Genomic DNA, 11,224 nt, shown 5'->3' on the forward strand with positions numbered 1-11,224 from the left:
TGACCTGATTTCTAATATTAAAGTGAAAAGACAAAATGACTGAAATGTCACTTCTATCCACTTTTTTTTTCTCCCGAAGCACTTTTAACCACCAGGGAGCACTACTGGCCATTTGGCAGATCTTGTTCAACAAGTCTTGGAGTCTTGCCTTTCCCTAGTGATGTGTTGCACAGGTGACAGAGAGCATTTAGGGGTCCTTTGTTTCTCAGAGAGCAGGATATCAGTATCCTTTCTGGGTGGCAGTGCTTGAGTCATTAGTCTTGGGGTGAAGCCTATGGATTTATCCAAGTTGTATCTTGTCTCTGCCTCCAGCCACTGGGAGACTCTACCCTTCCTTGTGGTCTTTCAGTAGACTAATCTAATAATAAAAACAACTAGCATTTTACAAAACTTTAAGGTCCACAAATCACATTACATCAATTGATTCTCACAATAACTATAAAGTAGGTGCTATTATTATCCCCATTTTACAGATAAGGAACTGAAGCTGAAAGGGATTAAGTGACTGGCCCAAGATCACACAGCTAGACTCAGAGGAATCAAGAAACATTTCTTAAGTACCTACTATGTGCCAGGTACTGGGGATAAGCACCGGGAACAAAACACAAATCTTAACAAAGTCTTTGCCCTCAAAGAGCTCACAATATACGGCACATAAAAAGAAACCAAAAAAGGAGGAGTACCTGGTGCAGAGACATGGAAAAGCCCAATAGCCTGGGATGGGAAATGATCTGGTCACTGCTTTTCAGGATCTGAGGAAGGATTTGAACTTAGGCTTCTCTGATTCCAATCTGGCATTCTATCCATCCACCTAGCTGCCTTAATGAGCATGATATAATGAAATTGACACAAAAGCATGTGACTGATATAGAAACACACACACACACACACACACACACACACACACACACACACCTAGATGGATAGAGTGCTAAGCCTGAAGTTTCATTTTCCTGTGTTCAAATTTGGCCTCAGACACTTACTAGCTATGTAACACTGAGCAAGTCAATTAGCTCCATTTGCCTCAGTCATAATCTGAAGAAGGTAATGAATGGCAAACCACTCAAGTATCTTTGCCAAGAAAACCCTGAATGAGGTCATGAAGAATCTCACAGGACTGAAATAACTAAGCAACAACAACACATAACAAGGAGTTGGACACACTGAAATGACTGAACAAGGATAATACCTATATCTATCTACCTAGATAGACAGACAGATAGTATAACCAATTTAGAGATGTGTCTCAAACCCAAGAGTTCTAGGAGCACAGTTCAGGTACTTAGATTCTGACTGCCCCCATCAGCTAATCCCAACATAACTAGCTAACTTTTCCAGATAATTTTCTATGCATTGCCCACCCGACGGTCACTGTCCAATTATTAGAAGAACTGGGGATCCAGCATACTGATTTCTTCTCCAGTCACTTACTCATTCTCTGCTCTATTGCTGGCTGGGACCTTGCATCTTACCTTCCAACAATTTCTCAGAATAGTTGGCTCCTCAGCTAGAATATATAGGACCTGAAACATACTTCATGGTTTGTTCATTACAAGTGGAGCAATAGAGTGAGCTCAAGTGTGAGCCCAGACAAGAAGACTTCCCTCCATGCCCTGTATTTCTCTCTGCTATCCTTGAATTCCTCATCTTTTGTATCTGCTTGCCACTTCTGCCATCTGAGGTAGTTGCTCCCTCAATCATCTGATTTTGTTCACTCCTTCCTCTTCCACTATCAGGGGTGGGGAACATGAATCCTTGAGACCAAATGTGGCCCTCTAGATTCTCAAATGCAGCTCTTTAACCGAATCCAAACTTCACAGAAAAAAAAATCCCTTAGTAAAAGAATTTGTTCTGTGAAGTTTGGATTCAAAGAGCCACACTTGAGGACCCAGAGAGCCACATGTGGCCTTGAGGCTGCAGGTTTCCCACCCCTGATCTACAGGATTTGTGTTAAAAATCTTTTAATGATGCCTTAAGTAATGAATCATTGTCCAATGATATTACAAATATATTTTTCCTCTGTACAAAACATGTAAATGTTTGAAGCATTATAGATTTGTTTTTGTAGTAACTAGAAATCATCATGATCATATACACAATGATTTTGGTGCCTTTGCAGTGATTACATCAAATTGACTGCTCCAGACTAAGTAGTTTCCCAACCTGTTGTCAAATTCCTTCCTAACTGCCCCAAAGGTTTGATATCCAAGTGTAAACCAATTCCCAAAGGATGGTTATGTGTGTGCCCTCATTTGTATTCTGTACCCTACACCAGAGTAACTCCCTCAGTCCCCTCTGTTACCCTGTAATTGTATGTCATTACCTATGTAATCACATGATCAAGGGATTATAAATTTTTGATTTCTTGTAAAGCAAATATTAGGCTACTTGAAAGCCATGATCACATGCATGGGCATAACGCACTATCTCGAAACTATGGACCATCCCAACTGTTCTATGGAAACAAACCTTATTTTACCCCACATTTGCACTGAAGGCTGTTTCCTAATTTAAATCTATTCTCTGCTTATATTACTATTCTTCAATCTGACAAATTTTCAAATTAGTTGGTTGGCAATGCTGGCCAGTTATTCAGTGGAGTTTTTATGAGGGTATAGATGGCATGCCAGTGGTAGAAGAAATTCTTTCCTTACAAAGACGAGTTTATATATAAACATTATTTTAGAAAAGCAATATATGCAATGGAACTTTAAGTACATTTATCACTTAACACAATTGTCATTAGCCAGCAAAAAAGTAAATATTTTATATAATAACTATTCAGTTTTGTTGATTAGTTGACTGGCTAAAGATAAAAAAATTAATTTCTATCTAGCAGCAAGAGTTTATAAAAATTTCCTACCACTTTCAACTACATGTTTCTATGAGCAAGCATTTTCACTTTTTTCTTGTTTAAATCAAAACACAGAAATAAACGTGATGTATAAGTAGATTGAAGTCTGTATTCATCTGGTGATTGGCTAAATATTGTAAAACATTTTTGAAATTAAAAGTCTAAAATCAAAATTAAGTTTATATATCATTGTTTTGTTATGTTAACCATATTCCAATTTCTAACTCATTTCATTTAAAGTGTTATTTATATTCAACATAACTTGCAAAATAAAGACATTTAATAAGAAGTCTTATAGATAATAAACATATGAAGTCTTTCTAGATTCTTTTAACTCTTATAGAATGTGTCTCAGAAAATATTCATAATTACTTTATAACATTATAGTTTTTGTAAATATTGTTAAATACAATTTTATATTTTACATATAATTTAATTATGACATGAATAATAGATTTTAGAACATAGACTAAAATTATGTTACTTATGATTTTATCTATTATATAACAAATTTTAATTTGGAACTTTTTTGAATAGTGGCTATTGCATATATTGTAAGCACTTGTAGGATAAATCTAAAAGATATTATTAGTAATAAGTTAAACTGCTCTGGAGGTTTGCAACATATTTTTTGTTGTTGAAAAGGGCTCAAGGAACAAAAACCATTGTGAACCATTGGTATAAATGAGCCTCTGATGTTTTTAAACTTGAAGGAACTCAATTTAGGATTTTCTGCTTAGCCCCCATGCCTGAGTCCAGCATCAATAAAAAGGACTGGAAGATGGGAATAACAAAGAAAGGGAGTAGAACCAGAGCTAGAATAATGCATGGGACAAGGAAACAATTATAAGATGTGTCTCACCAGAGAACGGATTTCTCAGGGGATCTAGAGATAGTTTTAATAGGACCTTATGCAGCAAAAGAATTCCTCTGGTCATGTTCCTATCAACCTTGCCTATTCTAAATACCTCCCTTTCAATTTCAAGTAAAATTCCCAGAGGGCTTTGCTCTCCATCCTACTGGTGCACCTTTACAATTTCCAGGATTATTTCTTCTGCCCTACAGCTGAATCTTCCTTTATATTTGTCTCTAGCAATTAGAATATGTTAGCTCTTTGACAGAGGTTACTTTCTTGCATTTCTATTTGTATATCCAGAACTTAGCACAGTGTTTGGCACATCATAAGCACTTCAGGTATTTTTCATTCATTAATTCAAGGAGGCAGAATAGTTTGCTAGAAATATTGTTGGATTTAAAATCAGAGGATCTAGATTTTAGGTTTGTCTCTGATACTTACTATCTATCTGAATTTAGGAAAATTCTTTAATTCCTTGGCCTTATTTGTAAGGCCATTTGTAAAATGAGATTGGACTAAGTGATTTTTAAGATCCTTCTGGCCCTAAATCTATGCTTCTATGACTGTTAAAGGTCTCTTCCAGAACTAACCAATGATTTTATAATTTCTTTTATAGCAAAATTACTAAACCAGGTTAATTTGATGAATGTTTCTATCTCTTCAAGGCAGCAATCCAAAACTTCAGGGCTAGGGAAGACTAGTTATTATACCATCAAGCAGAGAAATGATAGGAGAAAGAAATTATTACTCATCCTCTCTGTCTATGATGCCACCTTTCTCCTCTGATATTGAACTCCTAAAGCAGGGAGCAAAAGGTTATGAACCACATATGTAAAATCACAGCCACCCAGTTACAAGTGAATTCACATAAACAGATCTACTTCACTTTACTTTTAAAAATATGAGACTCGTGCACAACACCTGGTTTTAGCCATTGATTCTTTTTTTCATTATTTATTTAATATTTTTAGTTTTCTGCATTAATTTTCATGAGTTTGAATTACAAATTTTCTCCCCATTTCTACCCTCCCCTCCACTCCAAGATGGCATATATTCTGATTACCCCATTACCCAATCAGCCCTCCCTTCTGTCACCCAATTCCCCCCCATCCCCTTTTCCCTTACTTTCTTGTAGGGCAAGGTAGATGTTTATGCCCCAATGCCTGTATATCTTCTTTCCTAGTTGCATGCAAATACTTCTTTTTGAACATCTGTTTTTAAAATTTTGAGTTCCAAATTCTCTCCCCTCTTCCCTCCCCACCCACCCTCCCTAAGAAGGCAAGCAATTCAACATAGGCCACATGTGTATCATTATGCAAAACCCTTCCACAACGCTCATGCTCTGAAAGACTAACTATATTTGCTCCTTCCTATCCTATCCCCCTTTATTCAATTTTCTCCTTTGACCCTGTCCCTTTTCAAAAATGTTTCCTTTTGATTACCTCCTCCCCCTATCTAACCTCCCTTCTATCATCCCCCCATTTTAATCTCCTTCCTCCTTCTTTCCTGTGGGGTAAGATACCCAATTGAATGTGTATGTTATTTCCTCCTCAGGTCAAATGCAATGAGAGCAAGATTCACTCATTCCCCCTCACCTAGCCCATCTTCCCTCCCAACAGAACTGATTTTGCTTGCCACTTTTATGCAAGATAATTTACCCCATTCTATCCCTCCCTTTCTCCCTCTCTCAATATATTCCACTATCATTCCTTAATTTGATCTTATTTTTTAGATATCATGCCTTCATATTCAACTCACCCTGTGCCCTCTGTGTATCTCTCTCTCTCTCTCTCTCTCTCTCTCTAAATAATATATAAATAATATATATATATTATATATAACATATATAAATAATATATATTATTTATATATTATATATATTATTTATATATCATATAATATATTATTTATATATTATATATAATATATATTATTTATATATTATATTATTTATATATATTATAATATATTATTTATATATTATATATAAATAATATATTATATAATATATAAATAATATATAATATATAAATAATATATTATATAATATATATTATATATAATATATATATTATATATGATATATTATATATAATATATAATGTATATATATTATATATAATATATAAATAATATATATTATATAATATATATTTGTCTTCGAGGCTTTTGATGTAGGCTCTTTGACTTTGTTGACTTCTTCTGGCTGTATGTTTTGGTCTTCTTTGTCACCAAAGAAAGATTCCAAATTTTAAGTCTGAGTGTGAGTCCATTTTCGCTGCCTGGCCATATTCCCAGCTAACTACTTGATCCTTGAGTTTTTCGGGGGGGTATGACTGCTTGTAAAGTAGAGAGTACTCTGTCCCAAGGTTGAGGGGCTCTGCTGTTGTTTTCAGAGCTTTTTCTACACAGCAAGCTCTGCCACAGCAGTGCTCCTCCTCCCCCAAGAAACACCAACCCAGACAGTGACTCAGATCTTAAGCAGGCTCTGCACTCCTGCTCTGATTGGCCACTTACATCCTCCCACCAGGTGATCCTGGGGCTGGAAGCAACTGCAGCTGTTGTTTTGTGGCTGCATGACCCCTGCTGCCTCTCCCCCCGCCAGTGGTGACTGAACTGCTAAATCCTTTCACTCAGTCCCCACAGCTTTTCCCACTAACCCGCTCTGTTGTCTTTGGTGTTTGTGGGTTGAGAAGTCTGGTATTTGCCACAGCTCACTGATTCAGGGTCCTAGGGCCTGTTCCATCCCACTTTCGGTCTGGTTGGTGTGGGTACAGCCCATGCTGGGCCCCATTCCCAGTTCCTTGTGTGACAGACCTTACCCAGTGACCATCCAGGCTGTCCTGGGCTGGGGCCCTGCTTCCCTCTTCTATTTTGTGGGTTCTGCAGTTCTAGAATTTGCTCAGAGCCATTTTTTAATCAGTGTTTGGACGGTCCTGGGGGAGAGCCCTTGGCAAGTCCCCGCTTTCCAGCTGCCATCTTGGCTCCTGCCAGCCATTGATTCTTAAAAAAATTTATTAAACTCAACAGGAATGCTATATGGGTTGGATTTTTAAAGATAAACTATTAAATTCTTACATTTTATCATGTACTGGAGAATTATGAGAGGCTCTGTCCTTTGGAGGAAATTGCTGTAGTAATTTTCACAGAGAATGGAAATTGCCAAACATACTTCCATTAATAATAAGCATAGTGTACAGATTAAGAAAGGTGAGAGGGCTTCTCCAGATTACATCTGGAACACTGTGATCTATCTGAACCTTACACTGTATACCTAGTCCAGAAATGGAATGGAAACTAAATTATGTTAGGACTTTTTGGGGAAATAAGAATACTTAACCTGTACAAAGTAATTTAGGGGTCATAGGTTGTCTTTAATCTTCTGAAAGAGAGTGCACTAGAAAGAGAACTGGCTTTGGGGTCATATCCTGGCTCTGCTATTTATTGCCTATGTGAGCTTAAAAATTACGTAAACTCTCTGAGCCTTATTTCCTCATTTTTAAAATGAAGACATTGAATTAGATGGCTTCTAAGTTTATTTCCAGTTCTGAATCTATGAACCTATTATTCTCCTAAGAATTTCCCTTTCAAAATGGGGTGAATGATTCCATCTTGAATAGTACTGTAGTTCTGAGGGCAGAACTAGGACCAATGTTTTAATGTTAGAGAGAGAGAGATTTTTTTTTGCTCATCTAAAGAACTTTCATTAGAGATGTATAAAAGTCTATCTTCTAATAAGAAATGTCTAATAGGCTCTCAGAAGGGGAAATGAGGTCTTCAAGCAGACAGAATGAGTACTTGTCAAGGATGTTGAAAGGAAGACTTGTGTTTAAGAATAGGCTAGACCAGAAGACTGCTGAAGCCCCTTCCAACCCTGAGAGTCACTGTTTCTATGAATATTTAACATCAGCATCAGATCATTGAATGTAGCAGACACTTAAAAAATACTTCTTAACTGACTTCATTGCCTATGAGAAAAAAGTTTGGAATAGAGGAATTCTTAGATCTTTCAAGCTTTAAATACTCTAAATTACCAAAAAGGGAGGCAGAGCCAAGATGGCCACATGAAAACAGCTTCTTACCGGAGCTCTCTCACAAGCTCTGTCAAGATACCTATAAAAAAGTTAATCTGAGAAGATTTGAGGGAGTTAGAAGCTGATAGCAGTCTGAGTGGAGCAAATTTCCAAGCCAGGAGAGTCTGAAAGGTCGATGGGAAGGATCTGTAGGTGGGGAGAGTGCCTGGTGTACAGACTGGCACCAGACAGCACCAAAGCAGAAGTAGCTGCAAAATTCAGCCAGCAACCCAGGCCGGGAGAAAGCTGGGTGCGTGAAAACCCATGGAGATCCCCAGGCCTCCCAACAAAGGACAGGAGTCTGTAGAAGCGACGAGAGACAGCAGTGCAATGCCACTGGCTGTGAGACATCAACTCCTGAGGCTTGCAGCCCAAAGGTTAGAAATGTGTCTTCTTGAACTTCCAGGAGATATAATGTCCATGTAAATGGCTCTAATCCTGCCCCCCCACCCCGACCCAGAGAATTCCTGGGGGAAAAACACTGGAATAAAGGAGACAGAAGTGGGGCTTCAGTGGCCAAGCAGTGGGAATTCCTGAGTCCCAGAGGGGCAGAGCCAGCAGGGGTCAACACAAGGAGTCCAGACACACCTTTGCACAGCCAGGGGAAGTGGCAGACAACAGCATAGACAACAGACAGCTGAGACCATTGCTGAAGAGCAACAGTGCTGGAGAGAAACCCCAGGGTAAGAGACTTCAGGCAGCCGAACATATCCCCCACACCTCAGGAAACTGAAGGCTATAATACACAAAGCCAGTAACTAGATTCACAATCCCCAGAACTAGAAAACTGGGACAGAGAGCCCTGAGCCCCAAAAGCAGAGATTCACTGTAAAGCCAGGAAAAAACTAACCAACATGAAGAAGAAAACAAAAAAACCAAGGACCATTGATTCTTTTTATGGAAACAGGCATGATCAAAATACCAATTTGAAAGAGGATAGCATTGACACTATACCCACATCTGATACCTAAAAAGGGAATGTGAACTGGTCTCAAGCTCAAAAAGCATTCCTGGAAGAAATAAAGGAGGATTTTAAAAACCAAATTAGGGAGGTAAAAGAAAAACTGGAAAAAAAACCACTGATGAAATCAAGTGTTAAAAAATAAGATTGGTGAAATGGCAACAGAGATTCAGAATCTAAATAGAGAAAATGACACCCTGAGAGGTAAAATCAACCAATTGGAAAAGGAGACTCAAAAGCAAAACGAAGACAGCAACTCATTAAAAATTAGATTTGAGCAAGTGGAAGCTAATGACTCTATGAGGTATGAACAAGTAGTAAAACAAAATGTGAAGAAAGACAAGATAGAAGAAAATGTGAAATATCTGATTGGAAAAACAACTGACCAGGAAAATAGATCCAGGAGAGACAATTTAAGAATTATTGGTCTACTAGAAATCCACAATGAAAAAAAGAGCCTTGACAGTATCTTCAAAGAAATTATCGAAGATAACTGCCCAGATGTCCTAGAACCAGAGGGTAAAATAGTCATTAAAAGAATCCACTGGTCACCCCCTGAAAGAGATCCCAAATTGAAAGCAACAAGAAATATTATAGCCAAGTTTCAGAACAACAAAGTCAGAGAGAAAATACTGCAAGCATCCAAAAAGAAACAATTCAATTATCATGGAACTATAGACAATATCACACAGGATCTTTCAGCTTCTACCTTAAATGACAGGAGAAATTGGAATATGATATTCTGAAGGGCAAAGGAGCTGTGACTACAAACCAAGATCAACTACCCAGTAAAATTGAGCATAAATTTTCAGGCAAGGAGATGGACATTCAGCGAAATAAGGGAATTCCAGACCTTCCTGATGAAATGGTCAGAACTCAATGGAAAATTTGATCTTCAAATACAAAACTCAAGAGAGACATAAAAAGGTAAATGGGGGAAAAAACCCCACAAACCTTGTTATTCAATAAGAGCAAATTATTTACATCTTTATATGGGATTACATCATTTTATGTATGTGTGCAGATGTGTGTCACACGTATATGTCAATCTTGAGAACAGTACAGCTATTATGACAATTGAAAGGGATACACATAAACTGTGAATGTCTTATAAAATAAGGATATATAGGATAAAAACATAATCAAGAAATGTAAAGGGAGGGTTCTAACGGAAGCGGTAAGGAGGTAGCAGAAAAGGGTAAATTACATCACATGAAGAGGCATGAAAACACATTATAATAGAGGGAAAGAAGGGAGGGAGAAGAGCAGTATTTGAGCTTTATTGTCATCTGATCTGGCTCAAGAAGGGAATAACACACCCTGATAAGTATAGAAATCTAATTTGTCCTACAGGCAGTAGGAGGGGAAAGGGGGAAAAAGGGAGGGGGGTGGTCAGAAGGGAGGGAAGAAGTAGCAAGTGGAAAATGGTAAGATAAGGGAGGGGAATAAAGAGGGAGGGAAAACTGAGGAAGGTGGTGGTCAAAAGCAAAACTTTGTTGAGGAGTGGAAGGGGAAAGGGAGAAATAAAATCATAAACAGGGGGGAAATAGGATGGAGAAAAAGACACAGATAGAAATCGTAACTGTGAATGTGAATGGGATGAACTCTCCCATAAAATGGAACCAGATAGCAGAGTGGATTAAAAACTATAATCCTACAACATGCTATTTACAAGAAACACATTTGAAACAGGGGGATACACACAGGGTAAAGGTAAAAGTCTGTAGTAAAATATATTGCTTTCGGCTAAAGTTAAAAAAGCAGGTGTAGCAATCCTAATCTCAGACAAAGCAAAAGTAAAGATAGATTTAATTAAAAGAGATAAGGAAGGACATTATATCCTGCTAAAAGGCACCATAAACAATGAAGCAATATCATTGTTTAACATATATGCACCAAGTGGTATGGCATGCAGATTCTTAGAGGAGAGGTTAAGGGAGTTACAGGAAGAAATAGACAGCAAAACTATAATAATGGGAGACCTCAACCTCCCCCTTTCTGAACTTGATAAATCTAACCACAAAATAAATAAGAAAGAAGTTAAGGAAGTGAACAGAATTTTAGAAAAGGCAGATATGATAGACCTCTGGAGAAAAATGAATGGGGATAAAAAGGAATATACTTTCTTCTCAGTGGTACATGGCACATACTCAAAAATTGACCATATACTAGGGCATAAAAACCTCACAATCCAGTGCAGAAAGGCAGAAGTAGTCAAAGCATACTTTTCAGATCACGATGCAATAAAAATTATTTGTAATGAAGAACCATGGAAAAATAAGCTAAAAATTAATTGGAAACTAAATAATCTAGTTGTAAAGAATGAGTGGGCCAAAGAAAAAATCAGAGAATCTATTAATAACTTCATTCAAGGGAATGACAGTAATGAGACAACATACCAAAACTTATGGGATGCAGCAAAAGTAGTTCTTAGGGGAAGTTTTATATCTCTAAATGCTTATGAATAAAATAGAGAAAAA

The sequence above is a fragment of the Trichosurus vulpecula genome, chromosome 1, assembly GCF_011100635.1.
Source record: "Trichosurus vulpecula isolate mTriVul1 chromosome 1, mTriVul1.pri, whole genome shotgun sequence".
Classification (NCBI taxonomy): Eukaryota; Metazoa; Chordata; class Mammalia; order Diprotodontia; family Phalangeridae; genus Trichosurus; species Trichosurus vulpecula.